Here is a 27924-nt window from a genome sequence, read left to right as displayed (position 1 = left end):
TAACTTTTACCCTTCAAGATAAATGGGGACTTTCTAGAGTTAGTATAAGTAATGCTGTAAATTGTGCTTTCATACATACCTAGTAATGGAGAAAGTTCATATAATATCACAATAAATGTGGTAAGACATGGATTGTCTTATATCAAGGTAAATCCAAATAACATTGTAAATATATTCATTAAAGGAGCTAGAAATAATTAAGAGACAAAATGCTGTGCATTATATATTGATTTTATTGCCAACTAAATTAGAAATGAGAGACACACAACACTTTGTGCTTGGAGGAAGAAGGATAAAATTGGTTTTCAGTCAACACAAATTTCCATTTGAAATTTGTTCCAGAGAAAACCTAAACCTGAAACTGTGAAGAGTAAATGCTTCTATTTTATTAGCCTGGCTGTTAATCAAAACAAAAGTAATTTTATCTGGAAAATCCATCATGGTGTGAAGGGAATATACGAGGTAAGTCCAGTCTAAAGTGAACAGAGTGCATAAGGAAAATAAGATGTGAAGACTGTCTTTGAGAACTGCATAACTATTGGGCCTGGTTTTCAGTAATATACTGTACTTTTTTGTGCATCATGTATTGAGTGGATCAAAAATTTCTTTTTAAATCTTGGTACCAACCCTTGACCTAAGGCCTACCTGAAGTAACTTCAATCTAGGCAGCCCATGGCCCTTCCTGAAACTGGTAGGTGTCCCAATAAGCTATATCCAAAAATGGAAGATAACAGATAATAGTTGTTATTTTTCACTAGAATATAGTAAATTATAGGCAGTAATTACATCCAAGAGGGTCTTGTGTAACGTTTTGATTTTAATAGTGGGCTCAGTTCCTATCTTAGAATGAAGATCTACAGTTGACGAAAATGTCTTACTCAATTGCATTCTGCATTTTTCTTCTTATGTATAAACACTAGAAATTTGAGCCCTATATACCTCCCCAGGTAAATTAGCTTCAGTCTCTTGTTGAAGCAGCCGATATTTTTATTGAGCCGAACCACATTACTCTGTACCTATTTAGATAGTACCAAAGAATGTGATAATTGCATCCATTTGCATTTTGACCAGGTATTCATGTGTTTTGTGCATCTTTGTTCAATTTCACCAAGGCCAGCTGAGTTCATTTAATTGTATTCCTTCACAAGATGTCAGAAATCACACGACACCAGGTTATAGTCCAACAGGTTTATTTGAAAGCACAAGCTTTTGGACCCTCAGTCCTTCTTCAGGTGTTAGTGAGAGAGGTAGTATTAGACACAGAATTTATAAGTAAAAGATCAAAGGTTCACACCATTGATGAGGATGTACTAGACAAACCTAAGATACTGTTAAATCTTTAATCAGTTAGAAGATTTTAATTGATTAATACGTATATGTAAATCTCTGAATTCCTTTCAAGTCACAGTCCTGAGAGAACAAAAGGTTTATCAAAGTATAGAATCTCTCCCTAATACCCAAAGAAGGACTGAGGTCCGAAAGCTTGTGTTTTCAAATAAACCTGTTGGACTATAACCTGGTGTTGTGTGATTTCTGACTTTGTCCACCTCAGTCCAACACGAGCACCTCCACATCATTCGCAAGATGTGGCTGTTCTCGGGAAATCTCAGTGTTTGTTGTCCATTCCTAATTATCTTTAAGATGTAGCAGTGAGCCACATTCCTAAATAGTTGACAGTATGGTCATCATTGAGGGATGAATGAACTCTGAGCTGGGCAAGAAATGCAGAAGAAACATCACATTACTACCAGAGGAATAAAATCCTAAATCTGCCATATCTCACATAATGCACAACCCTAACATCTGATGAACTAGTCATAACAAAGATTATTCCAACAGTAAACCAATTTGTTCAGTTTCCTTTAGCAACTATTAACAGGGGAACCATTTGAACTGATTCAGACAGGCTATATTCATGGCAACTTTGTTTTATTGCATTCTGCAACTTACATCGAATCTCCTTCTACCACCATTAGTGTGGGTGAGAAGGACAGGATGGTGCCAAGTTTTTCAGTTATAATTTCAACTAAATTGTCCTGATATGGGATGCTGAAGAGGCAAGAATTAGATGACTATATCTTGGAGGATTGTCGAGTTGAAGAAGATTATGAAAATAGGGAGGAATGAGGCTAATGGGAGGGATTTGAAAACAACAGTGAGAATGTTAAAATTGAGGCATTATTTGTTTGGGACCCAGTGTAGGAAAGCAAGGACAGGGGTGGTAGGGGAACCATATTTGGTGCAAGTTAGGTACAGGAACAGAGTTTTGGTGACATCAAGTTAACAGATAGCACAGTGTGAAAGTGGTCAAGAGCATGTTGAAATAGTCAAATGTAGATTAAATAAAGCTGCAAGTAGGCATTTTCAGCAGTAAAAGAGGCTGGAGTACACATGAGGTTATCTGACAGTGACAAAGTTAGATGGTCTTAGTGAGCCTGAGGTGGTCTTAGGTGTATGTTTGAAAGCTCATCTCAGCATCAAAAATGACACTGAGAATGCAGGTAGCCTGGTTCAGCCCCAGCCTGATACCAGGGACGAAGATTGGGTCAAGGAATCAAAGTTTGTGGTAGGGACTGAAGGCAATGATTTCAGTATTCCCAGTATCAAATAAGAGGCCATTTCTGCTCCTCCAGTACTAGATATCAAATAAGTAGTGTGTCAGTTTAGAGAAAGTAGAGGAGTCAAGAGAGGTGCTGCTGAAGCAAAGTGCATGAGTTGATGTATACATGGAAACTGCTGTAATGTTTTTGGATGTCACCATGGAGTTTGGAAATAGATGAAAATAAGTAAAAACCCATAAGGATTGATTCTTGGCAGACAGCGGAGATAGAAAGGCAACAATTGTTACAAATATCTGCAGATTGTTACCCAAGCAGCAGGTGACATGTTGATATTAAAATCAGTTCTGAGTATAGTGCCAGAAGGAAAACCAACACTACCCTCCCTGGGATTATAGTACCACTGATTGCAACCACAAAAGAGCAATATTTTATTAGCCTTCATTCTCAATTTATGAAAATCCACATCAATGGCAGTAGTCACTAAATATTTGTGCCTATGAACAATTAATAAGTTTCTGAGGAGTGTCTTTCTGTCCATAACATATAAGAATCATCAATTCCCTACTTCTTCCAGGGAAAAAAAGAAGACAAATTGAATAGTTGGCTCTTCAGAATATGGGACTGCCCTCTCAAAACATGGCCCATGACTTTGCTACAAAACGTCCATGTTTCCCAACAAAAAAGCATGCAGTGGAAAACTCTAGGGAAACAAGAACATCATTGAGCAAACAACTGATGTACTCAAACAATGTTTGAGCTGTTTGAATCGCTGTGGGAACGTTCTACAATAAGCTCCTGAAAGAGTTGGCTGAAAGCTGGTGGTGTACTACATACTGTACAGTATAACCATTAAAAAGGCTAACTAGCATTAATTTCCCAGATCCTACGTGTTGCACTTCTGACAAATGGTTACACCAGATGTGCTAACACGTTCTTGCTCTTGACAGATTCTATTTGGATTTGCTGTTATTTTCATTCCTCTGCAGCGCCATTAAAGTGGAAACCATTAACTTCACATATTGACAGTGATGTGTCGCGAATTCGGTGAAAATAATAGTGTAAGTATATTTTGCTTCTGGGCTTGTCTCCTGTACAATGCCTTTTGTACCTGTGGCATTCCAACTTGGGATCACGATGCCCTACTGGATTTTCCACTTGCCAGACAGTTCCTATGTGGTTGTAGATAGGAGTTGTGCATCGATATCCTGTGGAATCCCCATTGGAGAGCTCCCTGAAGGAATTAGCTGTGAAGTTGAATTTTCCACTGGGGAATTCCACTACACCTGCAACCCTATGAAAGTCTCCAAAAAAATTGGAGACTGCAGATAGTTCGGGTGAAACGAAGTGAAATATTTACTCAGGAAAGGTTAGACTGTTAAGTACATTGTCAACCTCCTCAGTAACTATCAAACTGACCCTATACTTACCTCACTCACATATTCCGGATCCCTTACACACCCCAGATTCTGACCCAACATCCTTCAGAGAGCTGATAACTAGCGTACCCCCGCCACCCCCCACCCCACCCCCCACCCCCACCAGCCGAGGACCAGTTCCAATCCACACCAGAGTTGCTCCCTACTGGATCAACCCCTGGCCAAACCTGACTCAATGCACTGTCCTTCCTCACCCTCCCCTTGCTGCTGTCACTTCTTCCCTGTGATCCCTACTGCCAGACCTAACCATCCATTCCCCTCTGCCTGATGGACCAGACTTGATCCAGATCCCCTCCCCATACTCACTTCCCACTAAACCCAATTTCTCCAGCCCACCCCAACTTTCCTGAAACACTTACCTGCCACTTGCAACCCACCCCAGCTGGCATCCTACCCCTACCCATCTGGCATCCTACCACCAGGCACCCTAACCCCTCTCTAGCTGGCACCCTACCCACTCGGCACCTTACTCACTAGGCAACTATACCCCCTACCCATCTGGCACCTAACCCTCCCAGCACGCTAACATCACACTTAGTCTATGTGCAGATGGTTTGACAGCAGCTGTCAAAGTGGCTGTCTGGATCTTTACATGTAGAATACAGCTTCAGACTGCAATGAAAAGAGGGCATGGTTTGCCTCCTTCTAATATTCAATGCCATGAAAGAACTGGAAGAATGGAATTAGAACTTTACATTTCTGAGCGAACCATGAGCAGAACATACTCATGAAACACAGGACTCCCTTCTTTCAAAAAATAAGGCAGAAGTGGCAATCTGCATGAGATTGCAAATGGCCTTGTGAATCAGCACATCATTTCATTCAGTGTGCAGCAGACCTAGGTGCTGTCTGTCAAGAGCAATCAGACCCATTCATTCATTGCCTTTTTCCCTGTTAGCTATCTCGCACTGTAGGCAGGGGAAGGTCAGTGATCCAAGAGGCAATACTGGTTTAATATTTCTGGCCTTCAGTCCTAGAACAGTCAGAGCAGCAATGATTCTATAGACCCATTCCTCTGGTTGCTCATCACTGCAGAATTTTGTCTTCACTACTTTATTTTATTCTTTCATGGGAGTTGGGTGTTGCTGGCAAGTCTGGCATTTGTTGCCCATCCTTAATTACGCTTGAATTGAATGGCTTACTGGACCATATCAGGGGACAGTTAAGAGTCAACAACGTTATTGTGGATCTGGAGTTACAATAGTCCAAACCAGATATCCCTAGCAAAAAAATGTTAGTTTTTACAACAATCAATGAAAGTTTCATAGTCACCATTACTGACGTTAGCATTCAATTCCTGTGTTTTTGTCACTAAACAATTTTAAACACTACGATGTGCCAACATGTCCTCAATTTGAGGATTACTAGTCACACTGCACCACTGTCTCCCCCAGGAAGGCTCCAAATAAGAGCAAACAATGTGCCAACCTGTTTCATTGAGGGAAGCCCCTTGTAATATCAACATTGGGGTCCTAAAACACACATAGCACCCTAATTATGATTTTGAAGTGCACCTTGGAGAAAACCATAATAAAATGCAAAAAACAAGTTTTTAATTGTACATTTAAGGGCAAGGAAACACAGTGGTGCTCCTTCAGGCCTCATAAAGTAACTTGACCCATAACTGACTCATGCAAGACCCACCCAGTTTCAACCGTGCTCAGGCTTGGACAGTCAGCTGGCTCCATTCAGACACTGGACACTTTCAGCAAACCACTAATCCATCCTCAATCAGACACCCATCGTCACCAACTCCCTACAATAGACAATTTGCCTCAGGGCAACGGTTAGGTGCATGTGGAGCTTGTCAGCTGCATTCAAATGAGACTCAGGCCTCAAAATGGCTTGAAGTAACTCACCTACAGAAGCTTGACTGAGTTAATTCATTCCCAGCTACATGTGTGAATCATTATAATCAGTCTTCAATTGTACTCAAATGCAGCAGTCCAGGTTTTCCTGTTTTTTATTCTACTATACAGGTCCTCAAGCATACTCATTGCTTGTGTACATTGGCAGTATTACACTGGATCAATCAGTATTAGTACAGTGATGGACTCAAAAACTCACCTGACCTTTGCAACATGGCACCATATGTCTATGGCATTGTTTAGGCTACATTTACCCCTTACTAATTCTCAATAGCAGATATGAATGAATTGTCAACAGTTGGTGTGTATTTTGCAAGATAGACTTTGAGAAAATTTCCAGCAGTACCCTTCTGGACATAACACTTTGGTGTGTGAAATCAAACAGACAGCAGGAGGTCCCAGCTCTCCACCCTTTATCTATCAGGCCTGAGCAGAACTTTCTATTTATTAAAAACAGATCCCAAACTGTGTTTCACCACCTTGGGTTCAGCTTAGTGCACAACATAGCACCCATCCAGATAGAATCAGCACTTTGCTTACGTGGGCTTCTTTTTCATTCATTAATGGGACGTGGGTATCATTGGCTAGCCCAGCATTTATTTCTCACACTTAAATGTCCTCAAGAAGGGGATGGTGAGCTACCTTCATGAACCACTGCAAGCCTTGAGGGTGTAGGGACCTCACCTCACTTCTGGAATTCACCTCTTTTGTCCATGTTTGGACTAAGGTTATAATGATATTAGGAGCTTAGTGAACCTAAACATGTCAATGAGCAGTTTAATGCTGGGAAATTACTGTTTGACACCACTGCTTGTGACACCTTCCATTACTTTGCTGATTATGGAGAGCAGACTGATAGGTGGGCATTGGCCAGTTTGGATTTGTCCCTTTGTTTTGTAGACAGGACACACCCTGCCAGTTTTCCACATTGCTGGGTGCGTGCGAGTATTATAGCTGCACCAGTATGGTTTGGCCAGGGGCATTGCTAGTTCTGGAGTAGTGTCTACAGTACTATTGTTGGAATGTTGTCAAGGCACATAACTTTTGCATTATACAGTGTCTTCAGTTGTTCCTTGACATCATGTGGAGATATGTTTCTGAAAAGGGTGATGTGTTGGTGTCTAAAGCAGTTGATGCTGCAATAGTAACACATTTTCTTGAGTTTTCCTTCGCGAATTAGTTGGTTTGGCTAGTGGCCTTCTGTTTACACACTTGGTTTCTCAGTTTTTCACTTGAGTGCTCCTGCTTGTTATTACAGATTGTTTCAGGATGATAATGGAATAGTTTAGGTTAGATGGGCTTCAGATTGGTTTCACAGGTCGGCGCAACATCGAGGGCCGAAGGGCCTGTACTGCGCTGTAATGTTCTATGTTCTATGTTCTATGAACTTCCTTTTTAATATCTCCCATAGCTCAGTTGACTGGATGGCTGGTCTTTGCACTACAGAGTAATGCTAACAGTGTGGGTTCAATCCCTGCACTGGCTGACAATGAAGGGCTCTCCTTCTTGACTTCTCCCCTCACCTGAGACATGGTGACCCTCAGGTTAAACCACCAACAGCATCTCTCTCTCGTAAGAGAATAGGACTATGGAAACTTTACCTTTAGATGTGTTTCCTCAATGTGTATAATTTGAAATATTCATCCCTGTGTTTAAATCCTGTAATGGTCATGCTTCTTCCTATACCTGTTGCCTCCTCCAGTGCAACACTACCTTTGACCTACCATTGAACTTTCCATTCATTTAGCATTCCATATTTCTTGTTTATTTTTTCCCCTGTTACTGGTAACCAAGAAGTCCATTCCTACTCTTCATAACTCTCTGTTAACCTTTGCCCTTTAAAGTTTTGCTTAAAATTTATCGTTTTGATCTGCATTTTGGGCACTCATTCTAATGTCTCCTTGTGTGGCTTAGTATCCATTTACACCCTTGCATTTCTGTAAGCTACGTTGTGATATTTTCTGCATGAGAGGATATATTAAAATGTAAGTTAATGTCATAAACTCTTGGCCTACCATACTGTGACAGAATAGGGTGAAAGGCTTAAGCAACATTATTTTGTCCTTTTAATTACCACCACTACATTCTGAGATGGAGACAGAAATACAACATCTACAAAAACTCACATCACTGCACACAGGGAAACAGAGTACAAGCTATTTCAATTTGCAGTTTTAGGGCATCTTCACGTAAAGAAATGTCACAGAGCATTTTACAAGGAACACTGAGCTGGATGAATTTAAGCAGAGGAAGCTCCATTTCAAGCTTTTATTTTACTTTCAAAATCATCAAAACGACAGGGGGACAATTTTTTTATTCTTAAAATGCAATGTTTTGGTCTGAGAGTCAAGAAAACAGATGATCCAAAAGACAAGAAAACATATTACACCTTTTGCTTTTTAGTTTTGGTCATAGGTAACTGCATGCAAAATAGTGCCTTTAGATAAAAATAGTGATTTTACTGGAAGTGAAGCTTCACCACATTTAGGCTACATTGAATTTCCAAAACTGGTACTGTTGTGAAGTGTCAACAACCTACTTAAAGCTATTAAGTAACTTTGGTTCCTACATGTCTTGTAAAGTATGTATGTATACATACTATATTTAATTTGAAAATAGACCTTGAGATAATTTATTTCATGTGAAAAATCTATAAATTGTGTTAGTTACTAATGGCTAACAGACAGAAGAAGATGTGCATTATCTGCATCTGGAGTTTTGTAAAAGTCAACACACTCGTAAATTATCAAACAGCAGGAAATGCCTCCCTTTTTTCCCTCAAAGAGAACTTGAAACTTTTTCTCCCTTCCTGCACTTACATGCTAATGGCATGAATAAAACTTCTAATTAGTGAGGATCTTTGAAAGGCTTAGCCTCAATGACAAATTATTTATGGGATCCTTTTATTCAACAGTTGACAGGGACTGGATTTAAAGGCAGCTTTATTATCAAAAAAGCTTGGAGCAACCTGAAGGTGAGAAAGCTAACCCTCCCCTGGGCAGCCTCACTGCTCTCATTTGAAGAGAAGGGAAATATAATTATCCTTTGACAGTTGGTGATAAACTGGAAGAATGAACATATCATTTACATCACATGACAACAAAAAGAGCTACCTTCTTTGAGACCCAATAGTCACAGAACCAATGTTGCTATAGGCAAGTGATGAAGGATTAATACTTGTTTCTACATACCACTGGACAGCGCAGGAGGAGTGAATGTGTTATCTCTCTGGGAAGATATTACTCCAGCTGTAGGTTGAAAAATGATTTAGTGTACACTTTGGCCTTTGTAAACTCCTAGACTGGAGGCAGCAAAATCTTTGACTAGAGGGTGACAGAATTCATGAAATGCCAAAGCTAATTAAGAGCCTAAACAAGGAACCTGAAATAATACCATTGGACATCAAACTCAATATTTTAAGTGATTTATTGCTGTCACTAAAATATTGCAAAATGTTATTTGAGACAAGTTGGTTAAGCATTCTTATACTCGTTCCCACAGTGTGATCTCAGGATCTAAATTAATAGTGATAGCTATGTCTGTCCAAACACAATTTTTGATATATCAGCTAGTTATTCATTCCAGCCCCTGGACCTATATAAAATGCAACATGCTACAGTTTTTTATTTTGAAGCGTTCTTCAATAAGTTTGACCTGAAATGAGGAAAGAAATCGTGGTTGGCTATTTGCTTGTTTTGCAGCTTTGATTGTGAGTAGAACTGCACTTCACGTAAATATGCTGACAATCCACATTCTTTATTGGCTCATGGGCTAACAAAGCCAGCTTTTACTACCCATCTTAATTGCCATCTAGAATGTGGTGGCTAGCTGCCTTCGTCAATTCTTGCAGTTCTTGAGGTGTAGGTACAGTCATAGTGCTGTCAGAAAGGGAGTTTCAGGAATTTGACCCAGTGGCAATGAATGAATGGCAGTATATTTACAAGTTGAATGGTGTGTGGCCTGGAGAGGATTGTCTCGTTGTTAGTATTCATCTGCCTTTGACCACCTAGATGGCAGTTTGCAGATTTGAGAAATATCGTCGAAGAAACATTGGTGAGTTGTTGCAGTGCATGCAGATTGTAGATGCAACCATCAAGTGCCAAAGCAGGGACCATTGAATGTTTAAAGAACAAATGAAAGTACAGCAGATGAAAATTGTACTTAGTTGGCCTAATTGCCAAGGAAAATTTGCTTAGATAAGTTGAGCCACAATTTAAAACAGGATGGTTACTTTCTTCACTGTTTCCAATGAATTGTAGAGTGTGCATATGCATCCAATGGGAACTGAGGTAAAATGTTTCAAACTCATTTGGATGTCAAATTCTCAAAAAGAACTTACTTTCCTCAGTTTCAGTTGAACTCTTGTTCTGAGGTGTGAAGGAACAATTGTTTAATCCACTACCCAGCCCTATGAATATGCAGTCTAAATGGGCACTGATATCTTTAGTGATTCCATCATGATTGGATATAACACTTCGTGTCAGTTTGCAATACTTCCAATAACTAAGTCGTTGGTTTGATGTCAGAAATGATTCAGGCAGTACTTCCTTCATAATTTTCATCATGTAGCCATTTGCAGCTACACAGATGGGTCAAAACTATGACATTGAATCCTGTGCTCATCTCCCAACCAGCTTTCACCTCTCATGTACAGGGCACTAAAACTTGTAGTTCAGTATCATTGTTTTTTCCTGGTCCGTGTACAGATAAACATAATAGATTTACAAACAGTGATGATAGATCTTTTCATCAGATGGTCTTCCTATCCTGTTCATTTAACAATGGTACAGATTGTAAACTCCTGTTACAATGGTTGAAAAATGACATTTAGACTGTAATGGTGAAAGCTTCAAAGACAGCGACAGTCTAGCTGATTATCAATGTTGAAACATCTACACAAATTGTAGGATCTCTAAGATGCTTTAGAAGTTGGCAAGTACATAGTAGACTACACAAACAAAAATTTGTATTATTGCCCTTATAAATAGAGCCTACAGGGTTCTCTAATTCTCTCAAAGAACTTGTATCAAAGCAGTACTCGAATCTGAAAAAAGACAGCTGACTTAGCGACAGCTTGACTGAGTAAATCGAAGCAAGCAGCAGTTAATTAATAATATAATACATCTCAACAAATGTTCTCCTAAATTAGAAAAATGGAAAAAAACTGTTTGTCTAGTGAAATCACATGATCAGGCCCTGCATCCTAAATCAGTATTACATCTCTTCTAACTCTGTACAACAGTGCAATTCTAAATTCAATTGTACCACAAAATCACCATAGATCAAATCAGCAGGAATACTTTAAAACAAAGATTTACCACCTAAGTCTATGCTGCAATTAATACCTAGTACATCATTGGCAGGATCAGATGACCAGTATAAATTATCATGCTTTCCTGACTGGGTTTGATGTCACTTAAATCCTTTGACTGGATCAATATTTTATAAATTATTTATGTGCCATTTTCCTGTTTAATGGTTTGAATCAATTAGGAATGTTGCTGATAATTTTACAGTAAGCTTTGTTTTTGTTTCTACTTTGTAACATGTTGTGCATTTAAATGTGACCATTGGGTTCAAAGCACTGACCCCATATTTTTCTGACACTTGATTCAAACACTGAACGTATTTAGTGAAACTGTCAATAAAAATGTCAATTTAAGCTCATTGGTTGGAAGAGGTGATGGGATGATCTAATTAAAGAACATGTACTTTCAAGTCTAGCTCTGAGCTGGCAATAACAGGCTGAATTAGAAGGAGTGCAGCTTAGAAATATGTACTAACATGACTGCCTTTCATCTTCCAGTTGATCAGTGGGATGAACAGCGGAGATGTCGAATTTGGGTGCCACAGCTTAAATTGGCTAATTTTCCATGTTGAGACGAAATAAATTGTATGACAGACCAGTCAATTATTTTGCATTAATGGTAAGTACTACTTCCACTTTTAAGTTGAATTCAGTCCCATTAATTCTGGGAGCTGGAAAATATTTTGAGTGTTGAAGCATGACGCTCATATTTGCAATCTGCACACTTCTAATACAGATTGAAGGATTCGTCTCCTGTCTGTTAACAAACACCCAAATGGTGAACTTCTTTGTGGATATTATAAGGAGTATATTTGATGAAATTCGCTGGTTACTGAGGATGGGTTCAAACCCACTACTGGTCATACTTATGTAGTATGGACTGACTGCTCAGTGAAGCGTGTAGGGAGTTTCATACTGTTAAAAGATATCCATTTTTTTCGGATGAAATGTTAAACCATGTCTCTAACTGTTTATTCACATAACCGTAATAGATTCTATGATGTTAATCAGAGTAGGCAATTCATGAGTATCTGGTCAATAGTTTTCCCTCAACCAGCTGGCCATTCATCCAAGTGACTTTTAGTCGGACTTTGATGTGTACACAGTGACTCCATTACTTGCTTACAACAGTGGCTGCACTTGAAAAGTTATCCATTGAGAGTAAAGCACTTAAACATTTCCCAAGGATGCAATGAGGCGCCATGTGAACGCAAGTTAATATTTTTCCAAATTAGACTTTGATTACCTCACAAGTTAAAGACTTTGAATAAAATTAAAGCCATGGGAATCTAGGCGAGGGCAAAAAGGGGAAGCTGCTTTTATATTGCTGTCAGGATCTCAGAGGAATGGCCTAAGTGTACTGCTGACTCTGTCATGGCTTGAATAGTGCAGACAGTCTCCAGTTAAGTCATTGCAGAGAGCTGAGTTGCAGCATGTAGTACATAGATACACAGATTGTCTGTGACTACTGGGCCAGTATGCATTCACACAATAGTGATATTATAGTTCCAATATTTACAGGGAAGCAGGGAGGTTGTATGAAAGGCCAAAAAACAGATGAGGAACCTGGCAAGACCTGGCAGGGCCTCATTGAAATCTCATAGCTCCAATGCCTGCCCAGCAGCTCATCTTATTCTCAGCCTTACCAGTGGGTGGGCGGTAATGGCAACTGCAGGGCTGGCATGCAGGAGGGAGCAAGGGGTGGTAAAGTGGGGTTACAGGAATCAGTTGGAGCTGATGGAGGGCCTCCAGTCGGGGAGGTGAGATTGATAATTCGGACTGGATTGGGGCTGCTGAGATCAGTGATGGAAAGAGAGGTGTCCGCTATTGGTGGTCGTTATATGGAAGGTTTGAAATCAGTGTGAGAGGAGAAGTCAAGAATTGGTAGTGAAATAAGGTTGACTCCAACTGTCATGTTGGGGAGGAGGCTGCAGGGAGGTGGGGAGGTGGGGTCGGCCTACAGTTGGAGGGAGAGGGGGAGACTGTCATCCACGATGGAGGGACAGGCCTGTGACTGGGCCAGGCATGAGGGTGAAAAGGGGCCTGTGAGAGGGGTTGGCGGGCAATGTTTGGGTTTAGCAGCAGGTGAGGCCTGTGATCAGGGACTGAGGGTCAGGTTAATGAGAGACATGAGGTCAGGAGGGGCTGGGAATCTGGAGATTGGCCAGGGATGAGGAACCTGCTGTTTGAGATTTCCACGAGGAGGCTGGTGATCAGGAGTGGAGGACGCCAAAATGTTTCATTCAGGGGCTGGGAGGAATGAAACTACTGCTCCTGGAAGACAATGTGCCAAGTTTCCTGACTGCTAAGAAGCTTACTTTGTGCTGTGTAAAATCCTAAGTGTAATATGATAATTAGGTGTGACATTGTTTCACAAGAGGACAATGAATCCACCATTATAAGAATGGTGATTGGTGCCCAACATGGAGGAGTTATTAGTAAGGTCTGCAGTACAAAATGGTTACCTTTAGATCATGATGATTCCTGAAAGGAATTACACTGTGGAAGACCATGAAATGGAATACCCTTGGAGTTTCTCCCATTCTTTCTCAGCAATCTTTCCAGAGGTGCAGTGAGAATTGCATTTATGTGATGATGCTTTCTGCTCTACCTCTGGCAAAGTCAACAAAAGAGCATAAGCAACTACAAGGAAACTCCAGGCCTGTGTTGAAAATGAAGCAGGACTTCCTGACTTCAAGTTTTATGAAATTATTGATTTCAGCTGCAACCAACGGCAGGAGAGCTACACCTCAGGAACTGTAGGCCACAGAAGGCTGTGTAAAATCAAGTACAGGGTACGGCAATAGCAACTGTTCTATCTATATAGCACCTTCAACATCAAGTTCTCAAGGTGCTTTGCCGGAATATGCGCAGGAGTACTCTCAAACAGAATTTGACACTGAACCACATGAAGTTGCATCATGGTAAAGTCACTGCACTATTAATTCATAAACTCAAGTTTATAATCTGGGACGGGGGTTCAAATCCCACCACATCAAGTGATGAAATTAATAAAATCTGGAATACCAAACTGGTTTTAGTAATGAGCATCATGAAACTGTCATTGGTCTTCTTCATAATGCCCATATGGTTCACTATAGTCCTTTTATCTGGTCCTTACTTGATCTGGCCTAATGTGATTCCAGATTTGCTATACTGACTTTCTCTGAAATGTCCAACTAAGCATTCAGTTATATGAGAACAAGGGATGGACAACAAAATGATGCCCACATTTAAGGAAAGCATAGATTTTTTAATAAAATAGACTAGGACATGTAACCGAAAACTATAGACACAAATGTAATTTGTAAGTAGGGTCTTGAAAGAGTGGAGAGTGGTAGACAAGTGGTTAGATTTAGAGTGGCAATTCGTAGGATTGCTCATTAGATGCATACCAAGAGTGATATGAATTTCAGAACCTCCAAGATTATTAACTTTGAGTAACAATATTTCGTTCCTACATTAATGATCTGAATGAAGAAACCAATTGTAAACTTGAAAATATAAAATAAATTGTAAGAACTAAGACAACATTCAATAATTTATAAAATTGTTCAGAATAGTTAGATAATCAGTTCAGAACTGCCAAATGAATGTTTGCATAATGAATAAAAATATGTGTGATATAATGAATGTGATAGAATTAGCACAGAAAATTTAAGAAAGCTTCTGGTACTGAAAATAGACAGATTTTTTGATATCACTGTAATGTTAATAGGCAATAACGAGATAAGTAGTGGAATACACAACCAGTAAGGGTGTGTTAAATGTCTGCAGGAAGCCTGTTGAGGCTTTATAATGCATTGGTGAGAAAAATCTTGCTGAGTACTCTGAGCGGTTTTAGTTACTCTGCTTCAGTAAAGACATAGATACATTAAAGAGGGAGCAATGTGAGAGAACAAGCACGAAGAATGATCTGGGGTGTAACAGGAGTGAAAGTCAGAAAGATTAGAGAAACTCAAACTCTAGAGGCTAGAACAGATTATCCAAATAAGACATACGAAGAAGGTATGGGATGGATAACATAAGCCCAAATATTTTTTCACGATGTCATAAATTTAAATGAATGAAAATGAAGTATAACCCCTGTATTGGAAAGAATGTTTACTCAAAGGTTGATAAGTATTTGAGTCTGTGATGTTCAGTGTATTCAAATGCTGATTTGGCTGATTGGTGGAAGGTTGAATGTGAATGATTACTACTTTTGGCCTTGAGTTTATTGTGTTCCAAAGATAGTGCATAAAAACAAAGTTGGACTGCTGCAAGCCTTTATCCTGGTACCATAGAACCACAGAATCACAGAATGACACAGCACAGAGGAAGGCCATTTAATCCATTGTGCCCATGCTGGCTTGGTAAAGCTATTCAGCTAGTCCCATTTGTACTTTCCCCACAGCCCTGACAATTTTTCCCATCATACATTTATCCAAATCCCTTTTGAAAGTAATGATTGAATCTGCTTCTACCACCATTTCAGGCAGTGCATTCTAGATCAAAAACACCTGCCGAGTAAAAGTAAATGTTTTCTATGCCATTTCTGATTTTTTTTTGCCAACAACATTAAATCTGTGTCCAATAATTACTGACCATACTGCCACTAGAGAAAGTTTCTTTTCAATTACTTCAGTGAGGTGTTAGTAACTGCTTTTGATATCAAGAGAACGTTGGACCCAGTGTGGCATTGAGTAGCCTTAACAAAACTGGAATTCAAACTGGGTGGAAATCACTCCACTACTTTGAGTCATACAAACACAAAGGAAGATGGTCATGGTTGTTGGATGTCAACCATTTCTGTGCCAGGATATCTCTGCAGGAGTTCCTCAGCATAATTCCTTGGCCCAAACACCTTCAGCTGCTTAATCAATGACCCTCACTCAAACATAAGTAGAGAAGTAGGGATATTCACTGATGATTGCACAATGTTCATCACCATTCAGACTCCTCAGATACAAAAGCAGTTCATGTCCATATGAGGCAAGATATAGATGACAATCAGACTTGTGTTGTTGAGCGACACCTATCACATCATATAAGTGCCTGACAAGAGAGAACCTGATCACGATCTCTTGGCATTACCAGCACTTAATCACCCACTATCATTAAAATTGACCAGAAACTGAAACTGAACAGCTACATACATAATGTGGCTGCAAGAACTGGTCAGCGGCTGGGAATTTTGTGGTGTGTAACTTACTTCCTGACCAAACCCGAAGCCTGTCCACCATCTACAAGGAGAAGTTTGGAGTGTGATAGAATAATCTCCACTTAACACTCCAACAACACTTCAGAAGCTCAACATCACTCAGGATAGAGCTACTCACTTTAATTGGTACCACATCCACGCACATTTGTTCCCTCCATCACTGAAGCACAGTGGCAGCAACAAACACCATCATCAAGATGGACAGCATCTTCTAAACAGCAACCTCTCCCACCTATTTGGACAAAGGAAGTAGCTACACAAGAACACAATTGCCAGCAAGTTCCCCTCCAAGTCACACACTATCCTGACTTGAAACTACACCGCCATTTTTTCATTGTCACTGGGTCAAAGTCCTGCAACTCTCTTCCAAAATCATTGTGGATTTCCCAACACCCCAAGGGCAGCAGTCGTTCAAGGAAGTAGCTCACCTTCTCAAAGGCAGTTAGGGATGGGAAACAATTGTTGGCCTAGTCAGCAGCACAAAAATAAAAAATGTTCATGAATTTGAACATCTCCTGAAAAGAAATCTCATTTCTACCTTCTCTGCTGTGAGGAAAACAACCCCCACTGCACCCCTCTCTGCACATAGCTGAAATCCTTCATCCCTGGTATAATACAAGTAAATCTCTCCCTGAGACCTTAACGCTGTTCCTAAAATTTGGTGCCTTGAATTAAACAGAATACTCAATTTTAGATCTCGTACAAACGCTTACCATATATTAATTGTTTTTACTTGTTTTGTAAGGCCTTTGGAAATGTCCCCCAACACTCATTGTAAAACTCCACATCAGGATAGTGACATCAGTGATCCATTCTGCCTCAGTAGCTCAACATAATTGGCAGCGTTGTATGAGATGGGGGTTAGGATCAGTGCTGTTTTGTTTTCTGGGGTGAGCGCCAGACGGAAGAGGCCATGGAGGAAGTTGGAGGTTTCAAGCCCAGGTTAATGGCCTTAGGGAGAAAGCCATGGGATGGGGCTGTCAAGTCACAAAGGCCTCAGAAGCAGGCAGCTAGATCGAGGAAATTGTTATGATGGTACATTCATACATTCATCCTAAATCCACCAAGACCTCATCTGGAGGGAATAGGCTGCTAGGTCAGGAAACCTGGTCAGCAATAGTTAAAGTTGAAAAGTAAAATGGCAATGAGATTCAAACCCTTATTTTCATATTTAAAATGGTTGCCACCTATTTGGATCAGATTGGTGACCCACCCATGTTCTAACCTCAGTAACAGCTGGAAATAAAAGCGTTGAAGTTGGGTATGGGTTCGGGAGCAGATATCTGACTATTTAATCCTTCACACCCAACTCAAATGTGTAAATATTTTACTGTTATAATTCAGCCCTTATCACTAATAATCCAAAAGGAAAAAATAGTAAAATGTGCAAATGACACATACTGAGCTGACTCATCTTGTATTCCCCAAAATGGAGGTCCATCATAACCAATACATTCATTTGTAAGTGTTGCTTTATTTTTCTGTTTTCTTTCTCTCTGGGAAAGTCAGGGAACTTGGATACTTTCTCAACAGCCTATTAATATGCCAGGCTACCTTCAAAGATTTGGCTACATAATCAACCAGGTCTCTCTGCTCCTGCAGCTCTTTAGAAGTGTTTTATTTCAACTTTTCACCTCTCCCCACTCTCCTGAGCAAAATAGATCACTTCAAAGTTCTTTGTGCTAAATTTCATCTGCCATTTGTCTGCTCATTTTATGAGTCTACATATGTCCGTCTAGGTATGTCACTTCCACCTTATTGGTGTATACATTTCTGCCTTACATGTTTTCTGCAAACTTTGAAACAATGACCTAGCCAATTCATGGTCATTAATCAAGATCAAAAACAAACCAGTGGTCTCAATACTTACCCCTGGACCAAACAATCATGGTACGTTTAATACAACAGGCTTCAATTTTTCTTAGCAAGTCACCCACTATATATTAGAAACAATGGGGAGCTTGAAAAGTGTGAAATTAAATATTAGTGTTTGTATATTCTTCTTCTTTAATGGCAAATGGATCCACTGGATGTCATAGAATCGCTACAGTGTGAAAACAGGCCATTCAGCCCAACAAGTCCATACTGACTCTCTGAAGAGCATCCCCTCCAGACTTACCCCCACTACCCTCTAGCTCCCATAGCTAATCCATCTGACCTACATATCCCTGGACACAATGGGGCAATTTAGCATGGCCAATCCACCTAACCTGCACACCTTTGGACTGTGGGAGGAAACCAATGCAGACAAGGGGAGAATGTGCAAACTCTACACAGACAGTTGCCTGACGCTGGAATTGAACCCAGGTCCCTGGCACTGTGAGGCAGTGCTAACCACTGGGTCACCACTGTAGACACAAAATAGTTTCACCCAGTTAATCACTCCCAGTTGTGGGAAGGACAATTAAGGATGGCAATAAATATTGGCCTAGCCAGCAATGCCCATATCCTTTTGAGGAATGAATAAAAAGTAATGTTGCTTAACATTAACCTCAAATGTGCATTTCTTGAGATGTAGTATTTCCATATCTCCGTCACTCATTTTTTGTACTCACATGTGCAATAGTGCATTAACCCATTGCACTGTGTATATCAATTTTCATAAAATTCCAACTGGATTTGATCATATTTGCTCCTGTATATAGATCATTAACTTGTACCATTTAAAATAATTCACTAGTTGAATTATAGTCAGCAATACAGCACTTTGTAGCTAAATGCATATCATGTAATTTTGTCTTTCCCAGATGCTTTAAACTTCAAAGAAGGATTTCATCACAAGGCATCCATACCCTCTGAGAGCTAGACCTCTATTTCGTTGTAACACAATTGGAGCTCCTTTTGCAAAATGGCAGACCTAGTAATACATTGGTAAACTGAATCTATGGGTTCAGTTGGCTTCTGATTTGATATTTCAGGGCAGATTTCCCTGGACAACACCCAGCACCCAGTTGCCTGGCTGCACAAGTCATCAAAAAGAGTCAGCTACACCGTCTGCCCTGGTATTTTTTTCAGGGTAGACTTCAGTCTGCAGCTGCAGTAGGCACACGCCCTTCAGGGACAGCTATTGACGTGGGATGAGGAACAGTTGCCATCCCCTGACTCATTTCCTTGAGAAATAAAAGTGAGGCTCTCTTTTACAATTCTTCTAGACTTGCCCTTTAAGCATTAAGAATGTCCTGTAAATGCCTCTTTAGAGCTGCCCTTCTTAAATCCTTGCCTCAACACAATTTTACTCCAGTTGTGAGCTTTTAAGAAGTCACCATCCATCTTATTTAAGCCAGCAGTGTTACTTAACGATGCGAAGACAAGGGTAGAAGAGCATTCTCTTCCTCTTTTACATCATAGCTTAATTTCAGTCCAGAGTTGAATTGAAAAGTAGACATGTGGGGAGTGGTGGGGGTGGTAGGGTGGTGATAGAGCATCCTGTTTCTCTTTTCTTTTTTATTTTTGTCTCTTCCTCTGCATCAGACAATAGTTTATGGAAAAAGTGGAGAGCTTGTTGTGTGTCATTCATCTCCGTTTCAGACCCACTTAGTTTTATAAATTGAAGTCATAGCAGAAGTAAGTCCATCTTGGAAATACCCTATGTTATCTTTGGATTCTCTATAAAACTAAACAAAAAGTCGTCCAGGAAAACTACCTTCCAGGCTAAACATACATGGACAGAAGGCGAGTTTGCCAGAATTGCTGACTTCATTGCTGCTTCTAATTTCCTCTGAAAAATATTTGTCTTGCCACAGTGATTTTTTATTTATTAAAGAAGTACTCCTTACTTATATCCAACTCTTCTTGGGAAATATCACTGATAAGAAGCTCACATTTGATGAAACCCTAATCATCACAAAAATAAATGGTTTTGACTTGTTTAAATTACAGTGAAAGATTGTGGTCTTTGTCAGGCAGGAAATCTGGAGCACTGAAATCTCTTTGTTACCAAGGAGATGGAAAAAAAACACATTACAAGTCTGGTTCTTCTTCCAAAACTGACGAATTTACCTGATGCCATTTAACCCTTTCAACAGTCAAGGCATGATACTATTTGTCCATAATACAACTAAATGGTCACTTCACGTTGTATGCCTTATGCGTCCAATTTGACTCGGTGTAATAATTTCCCCATTCTAACTTTGCATGGCCTATCTTCAAAAACTTCTTCAATAGCCTTCAATTGATGATTTCAAACAAAGAAAATGCTGGATAAAAAAGAACAAGACCCTTTCAGATCACCTTCTGTCATCCTTGTAATCACATGACACCATGACAATTGAGTTTTTGATCAATTATAAAAACCAATCTTAAAAGTTTGGATCATTGCCTAAATATCCAATATTTGCAATGGCAATAACTACCCTCATTCACACTCAATGTTTATCAGGAAACCCATATTGTCAAGGAATTTTCAATTGTTAGCAAGATACCTGGAGGTCAAGATGGCAATTATCAGAAAAGTTTACCTCCTGATTCTCCATTTTTACTTTTTCATTAAAAAGAGATGGAATTCTGTTTACATAGCTCATTGATTTTCAAATCAGTGCTACAGGCTAAAGCACTTCCCCATTCAATTTGCTCAATGGAAATTCCTTTTAAAAAATAAAAACCACTTCCTTTCTTAATGGACAAGTGAAGGATTACAGCACTGCACCTCACCTCCACCACATTTGGAGAGTCAATGGGCAAAATGTCCTCCTATTTAGTGGCAAGTGTGGGGGGGTGGTGAGCAATGGTACTTAATCATGTGGTGACAGGTAGGGACCTCATCATTTCCAACTCCATCCTGACTAAGCCCATGGCAGGGAGACCTTGGACCATCTTTCCACCTTGCTGGCAATTGAGGCATTTCTGCAGGCAATTATTGCCCATTTAAGGCTCTTTTCCCACAGCTGACACTCTTCAACTGGTAATGGATTTGGTGGGAGAAGGGGGCTCAAAATTCAGGGCTCACAACAAATAATCCCGCAAACGCCCACCCACCATCATTCACTTATGGCCTGGGATCCAGTGATGATACCAGGTGGATGTTCTTTCAACATTAGCCATCACCTTCCCTAGTGTTGTTCTTATTCAGTAGAGCTTTCTGTCTCTCTGCAGGTGGAACTTACCTGGTTTAAAATTCAAACAAAGCCTAAGTTGTTAACTGTCAGTCATCACTTACTGATGCATTCTACTAAACAGTGTCCACTTGCCAATCAATCAGAACTAAGCTTTCATATCTCCTTTCATTTCCTATCCTTTCATCGTAAATGTTGCTTTCCCTTTACTTTGATATTTCTTGGAAATTGTCCTGGTGAGTGGAAAATGAAAATCTTTGATAAAATGAGTATTTGTCAGCAATAGTAAATCTTATTGATATCCAGCTGAGACATTTTAACAAATTTTAAAATCATTGGCAAAGGGGCAGTGATCACTGTTGACCTTGCGAAAGGTTACCAACAAAGATGTAGCAGGCTTAGAGCATGGATTTTCTCTGTACAAACGTGGCTTTGAATTGGGCACTACCTGTAGCATCCAACAATAGTGCGAGCAGCTTTCAGGTTGAAATCAGCCAGTTAGACTGGATAATTCTCACAGGAAAAAAATACAAGAGGTTGAAAGTACAGATCATAATTTGTCTTTTCATCATGTCACAGGAAGTAAAATTGTGACATGGATATGAAATGAAGGTGGAAGCTAAAATTATAACAAAGATTCTTTAAAATATTTTTTCAATAAATCATGGAACTTTTACAAATTCTTTTGAGACAATGAGAATCCACATTTACAAAATTAAGTTTTCGGGGCCATGGAGTTGTTCATCAGTAATAATAATTTAGAATTAAGAAATTAAGAATTCAGTCACACCCTTTCATCAAAGTTTATTTTCTTCAATGGATCTTACGGTATGAGTATTGTGAAAAGGTCGAAGTACATGTCAATCCATTGATTCTGCTCATAGTATCAGCAAATGCTATCAGGACAGGACATGTGGAGGAGTAGAGAAACAATATTGTTAGGAATATGATCGTCAATACACTGGGGGAGGTGGGTGAAAGTGTGACTTCCTCAATTCATAGCCTTTCCAGTGGCTACTGGGTTCTGTCAGCTCCCGGCGAAAATTCCAACATCAGAGCATGATAAAATGCTGGAGCAGAGAAGAAGCAGGACATTCTGCAACAGGCATTCAGCATCATGACTGACAAGTCAACTCTTCCATCGAGCACTAGGTAGCTGTACTTCCAAAACCTGATATCAGAGAAGCAGCTACTTCAGTGTTCAGGCTATGAACTGACTCTTGATTACTCAGAGTTGAGCTTCTCCAGATTTGTCTTTTGTTCTAGGAAGTAAACAGAATTAACCCGGCAAAGATTCTCACTCGCACCAATTCTTCTCATTCTTTGTGAGGCAGTACCTTTTTCCCACTCACTGCCTTCCAACTGCAACACCAGGTATTGAGTTGAATGGGACTTCGCATTTGTGCACTCCTGCAGTTACTGGGACTTCAGTCTCTACAGTCAAAAAACCAGCACTTATGGAGACATCTGGCGCAAACTGCTTTTAAAGTTGTTTCCAAAAATAAACATTCTTTTAAAACTTAAGTTTTTTTTCTGAAAATCTTTGCAAGAGCTGAAATGCATTCACAATTGTTGTGTGTACCAAGTAATGACCATTTTTGGCTGTGTTGACTGAGACTGAGCCTTTACATGCCAGTTTTTCCTCAAAAGGATCGTTTCAAATCTATTCACTGCATGTTTGATAATATCGTGATACGTTATTTTTAACTGATGACATTATTGCTTCAGGAAACTCTCCCCTCTTCACCCACCCATTACTAAAAAGTTCTGATTCTGTGGTCATTGAATCATGTTTCCTCTCTGATACAAATTGACGATAATGTCTGTCAAGCTCTTCCTGTCTGGCTTTAACAGTAACGCAATTGCTTTTTGTCTTCAGCTTATTGCATCAGTCAGGGACAATATTCATAAAAGGCTGCATCCTGCAGAAATGACAGTTGCATGACTTCATTCATCATTTTACTGCTTTTAGCCTCAATCCAAACTTATTCCATAAAACATACCTCATTGCTGACAGTGTTGGTAAAGATTGCAGTTGCAGAGTTTTGTACTACATATAAATAAAATAGGATGTTTACAAGCCTCACATACTTCAATTATTATGCAGCATCCAGGCAACAATAATATTTATAATTGTAACATTTGTCATTTATAATTTGTTTGTAATTTCTGATGCACTTTGCAGAAGTATTATGAAGCAAAATTTGAGATATTATCGTTAAGTAGGCAATATTGGGGCAGATGACCAAACGCTTGGTCAGATAGGAGTTGTGGACCATCTTTCAAAAGGCAAAACAAGGTAGAGAGAGTTCAAAAAGGAAATTCTGTTTGTTGAATCATTGAAAGTGAAGTTACAGCTACAGGATGGCCTGGTTATAGTCAGAAATATGCAGGAGAACAGAACTGGAGGAGCACAGATATCTTGAAATTATAAGAGATTACAAAGATAAGGTGCAGCAAAGTCATGAAGGAAATTATGTTCTTCTCAGACACTCTGGTGTATTATTGTTTTCTACTCTTTCTATGAGGCAATATTTTATTTTATGTTCTTTCTCAAACTTGATCCTCAGTTCACCTGTCTTGCTTCTCCCTTGTTCCTGCTATTCTTCATTCAGTTATTTTTCATACTCACAGACTTTCAAAGCATTAACTATAATCTTGGGCCACATGCGTTTTGACTACCCTGATAATCAAGTCATACACGAACTGAGGAAGTGCTGAACTGTGAAAGCTCAGGACTTTCAGAGTACAGTATAATGAATTGAGTTTTTTTTTGTTTACTACTTACAGATTACTGCCCTGTGGCATTTTTGCTGCGCTGGAGAACAGATATTTTGAATTTTCAAGAGGGTGGTTGTGGTGGGTCTAAACGAAGAAGTAAGAGAGGTTAGCTGGACCTTCATGGTAAAATGTCTGCTTCAGTAATATATTGTTGTAGATCCTAATGGGCTGAAGAACAATTTGGAAAAGGTGCATAGGCAGCAGACAGTGGGAGCAGAGAGATGGAGCAGTACTCAAAAGGAGGAGGAAGCATTTGGAATCCCTATGCTTTGATCGAGTTATCTGTGAGCAAATAACTAGAAATCAGTTCTCCTAAGATGTCATCCCAATATCACAACTACTCTAAATTTTACCACCTTTCAATCCGTTTGCTACATAGCATCACAGCATTCTCACGGCCAAAACTGTTAACTAAAATCTTCCAACGTGTAACCATTCCAGGTACTTTAAAAAAAAACACCTCCAGTAGCACAAACAAAACTACTGAAGTTCTCTAACACTCTGCTAAGTCAACTGCTGCAGCAAGGCTGGTAGAAGGCAATTGGTTTTCATTGGGCGGTTACAGATGACCTAACAGAATGTTTATTGGACAACTCTGGGCTTTGTCCTGCATGGCACAGGCAGCAGCATTTTGAACTGTTTGGCTGAGGGGCAACTGCAGTTGGTGGAGCGGCAGTATGAGTGCATTCATCCTGAGAGAGAGATCAACCCGGTCTGTGCAGTACTGCCACTCCGCCAGCATTGGTCTCTCGCCAATCCTTGTAGTCTGTTAGAGCACAGACAGCTTGGCTGATGTGGAAACTGTGGAATCTCTTTGATCACTAGAACCTGAGAGGCAGCAGTTTGAAACTGTATGGCAACTGGTACAGAGCACATGATGACGGTCTAAGATTCTATTGCAGCACTGAGACATTAGCTGCTGGAGTGAAAACTGATACACCAGTCACAAGACACAACATCACAGTGGAGTCTGTAAATGCTGTCATAGAGTTAGCCATCATGTCCACCTGGAATGGATGAACTCCAAGCTGAATGTGAAGCTCTGCATTGAGTTTGAACCACCCGTGTCATTTCGTTGACAGTGATGATGGGATGTCCAGTAGTTATCTCAATAGGAATGACCATCCACATCCTCCTGTGTGTCTCTCCCCATTAAAGTCCTAACCTGAGTCTCCTGGACCACAATCCATCCGCAACCTTGCTGCCCAGTGATCACATGAACTAACCTTTCCCAGCCTTACTCGTACTCCGTGACGGATGATCACGGCTCAACATGACCCTCTCCTCTATCAGAGCTGCAGGCTGTCACTGCCTCTTCATCACATGTCTGCTGTTCCTCATGGCTTCCTCAGGAGATGGCAGTCACTATCTGCCCAGCTGCCATTAGACAGCTGAAAGCAGAAATGCAGAAGGGTAGGTGTTGCGTGAGGGGTTGAGATGGCAGATGATAATAACCACACTGGACTTCATACCAAACAGCAGGATATGGCTGAGATGGGAGTTTAGAAGAGACATAAAGCAAAAACATACTGTTATCCTGAATGAATTCATCATTGCTGGATATATTGGTTTTTGACCCAGCTGGCTGCATGCTACAGAGCACCATCTCCACAAAGCTGGAGCTATGTGGAATCAGTAGGAGGTGGCTATGAAGCAGTATCAAGTGTATGAAAGGGTAGTAGAATGTCTGAATGATAGAGCTGAGTTCCAAGTGCAGAAATTGCTGATGGATGTGTGGTGGAGCTATTCTGTGCATTGAGTTGCAAGAGTTTAGTGAAACAGTGCATTCACTGACCTCAGTCTCAGCTGTTTCCTGCCCATTAGTCAATTCTCTATCTATGGCAATGTACTATCTGCAACAGCATGAGCTCTTATATTATGACTTAACCTTTTGTGGGGGAACTTGTTGAGTGCCTTCTAGAAGTCCAAATGCAACATGTCTACTGGTTCCCCTCTATCCACTCTGGTTGAGACTTCCTCAACAAACTTTAATAAATTATTCAAACATGATTTCCTTTTCAAGAAGCCATGCAAACGCTGCTTGATCAGATTATGATTTTCCAAGTGTTCTGCTATTACCTACTTAAGAATGTATTCCAACCATAGCTGTTAGACTGATCAGCATAAAGTTACCTGCCATTTGCCTCTCCCTCTTTTTGACTAGAGTGTCACATGGGCAGTTTTCCAATCCTCTGGCACTTCTCCAGAATTCAAAGATTTTTGGAAACTTACAAGCAAAGCATCCATTTTTAGGATCCTATGATGCAAGCCATCAGAGTCTGGAGACCTATCTTCCTTTAGCCCCATTAGTTTGTCTAATACTACTTTTCTACGATGGTGATGGTACTTCATTCTTCCCCCATATGCTTCAGTATTAATTGGATGTTTGAAGTATCTTCTACCATAAACACTGATGCAAATTATCTGTTTAACTCCACTGCCATTTCCTTGCTTCTCAGAACCATCTCCCCAGTTTCATTTTCTAAGGGGCTTATGTTCATTTTGACCTCTCTCTTCCTTTTTATGTATTTAAAGAGGCTCTTATTGTCAGTTTTTATGTTCCTCTCTAGTTTGCCCTTGTAGTTTATTTTCTCTATCTTTATACCTTTTAAGTCCTCCTTTGCTGGATTCTGAATTTGTCCCAGTCTTCAGGGCTCACAACTTATGCCTTCTTATATCCTTTTTCTTTCAACTTAATACTCTCCTTAACTTCGTTGATTAGCCAAGGTTGGTTTAAGGTTTATCCCTCTCTTAGAATTTTTCCTCCTTACTGGGATATATTTTTGCTGAGAGCTGTTGATTACCTCCTTAAATATCTACCGCTGCTTGTTTACTGCCATTCCTGCTCATCTATCTACCCAGTACACTTTAGCCAACGTAATCCTAATTTCTTTGTAATTCCCTTTATTTTAAGTTAGACAAAGTTGTTTCCGACCCAAATTTCTCACTCTCAAACTGAATATTATATTCTATCACGTTATGATAATTATTTCCCAGGGGATCTTTTACTTTGAGGTCATTTATTAAAACCTGCCTCATTGAACTTCTTGCAGCACTGCTACCAGATCCTCAGGATCAGACTCCAGTTACTGATGCCCTGGTCACCTCTCCACCCCCATTTCATCTTCAAGATTGCCTTGATAGCCTCCTGGCCATGTGTAGGAATATCCCTCGTCCTTCTCACCTACTGTATTAATTCCTCCTGAAATCCTGAGAGCCCTTTCTGCTTCCTATTGCTTTCCTTCCTTTACTTTTGCTTTTTACCCAAGTCTTTCACAGACATTCTGCAGCAACTTTGGCTAAATAATGTTACATTATTTTCTTAGATATAAACATACCAATAATATACAAGGATCAGTGAAACAATAACAGAGAGTCATAGAGTCATATAGCATGGAAACAGACCCTTCAGTCCAACTCGTCCATGCCGACCAAGTCTTCCAAACTAAATCAGACTGATTTGTCTGCATTTGGTCCATATCCCTCGAAACATTTCTTATTCATGTACCTGTCCAAATGTCTTTTAAATATTGTAACTTTACCTGCATCTACTACTTCCCCTGGCAGTTCATTTCACAGAAGAACCACCCCCTGTGTGAAAAAGAGATAGTAGGAACTGCAGATGCTGGAGAATCCGAGACAACAAGGTGCAGAGCTGGATGAACACAGCAGGCCAAGCAGCATCATAGGAGCAGAAACGTCAGCCTTTCTGCTCC

General features: G+C 40.0%; 1 long non-coding RNA gene across 3 annotated transcripts in view; it reads left to right on the top strand.

Moving 5' to 3' along the window:
* Positions 1-27924, top strand: part of LOC109936949 — a 96618-nt gene that overhangs the window by 23965 nt on the left and 44729 nt on the right. For all 3 annotated transcript variants that reach the window (XR_007263113.1, XR_007263112.1, XR_007263114.1), the window contains exon 2: positions 11672-11792. This is a non-coding gene — a long non-coding RNA (uncharacterized LOC109936949). The remainder of the gene's footprint in view (positions 1-11671; positions 11793-27924) is intronic.

The sequence above is a fragment of the Rhincodon typus genome, chromosome 10, assembly GCF_021869965.1.
Source record: "Rhincodon typus isolate 14 chromosome 10, sRhiTyp1.1, whole genome shotgun sequence".
NCBI classification, from domain to species: Eukaryota; Metazoa; Chordata; class Chondrichthyes; order Orectolobiformes; family Rhincodontidae; genus Rhincodon; species Rhincodon typus.
This window is presented reverse-complemented; position numbering and strand designations above follow the sequence as displayed.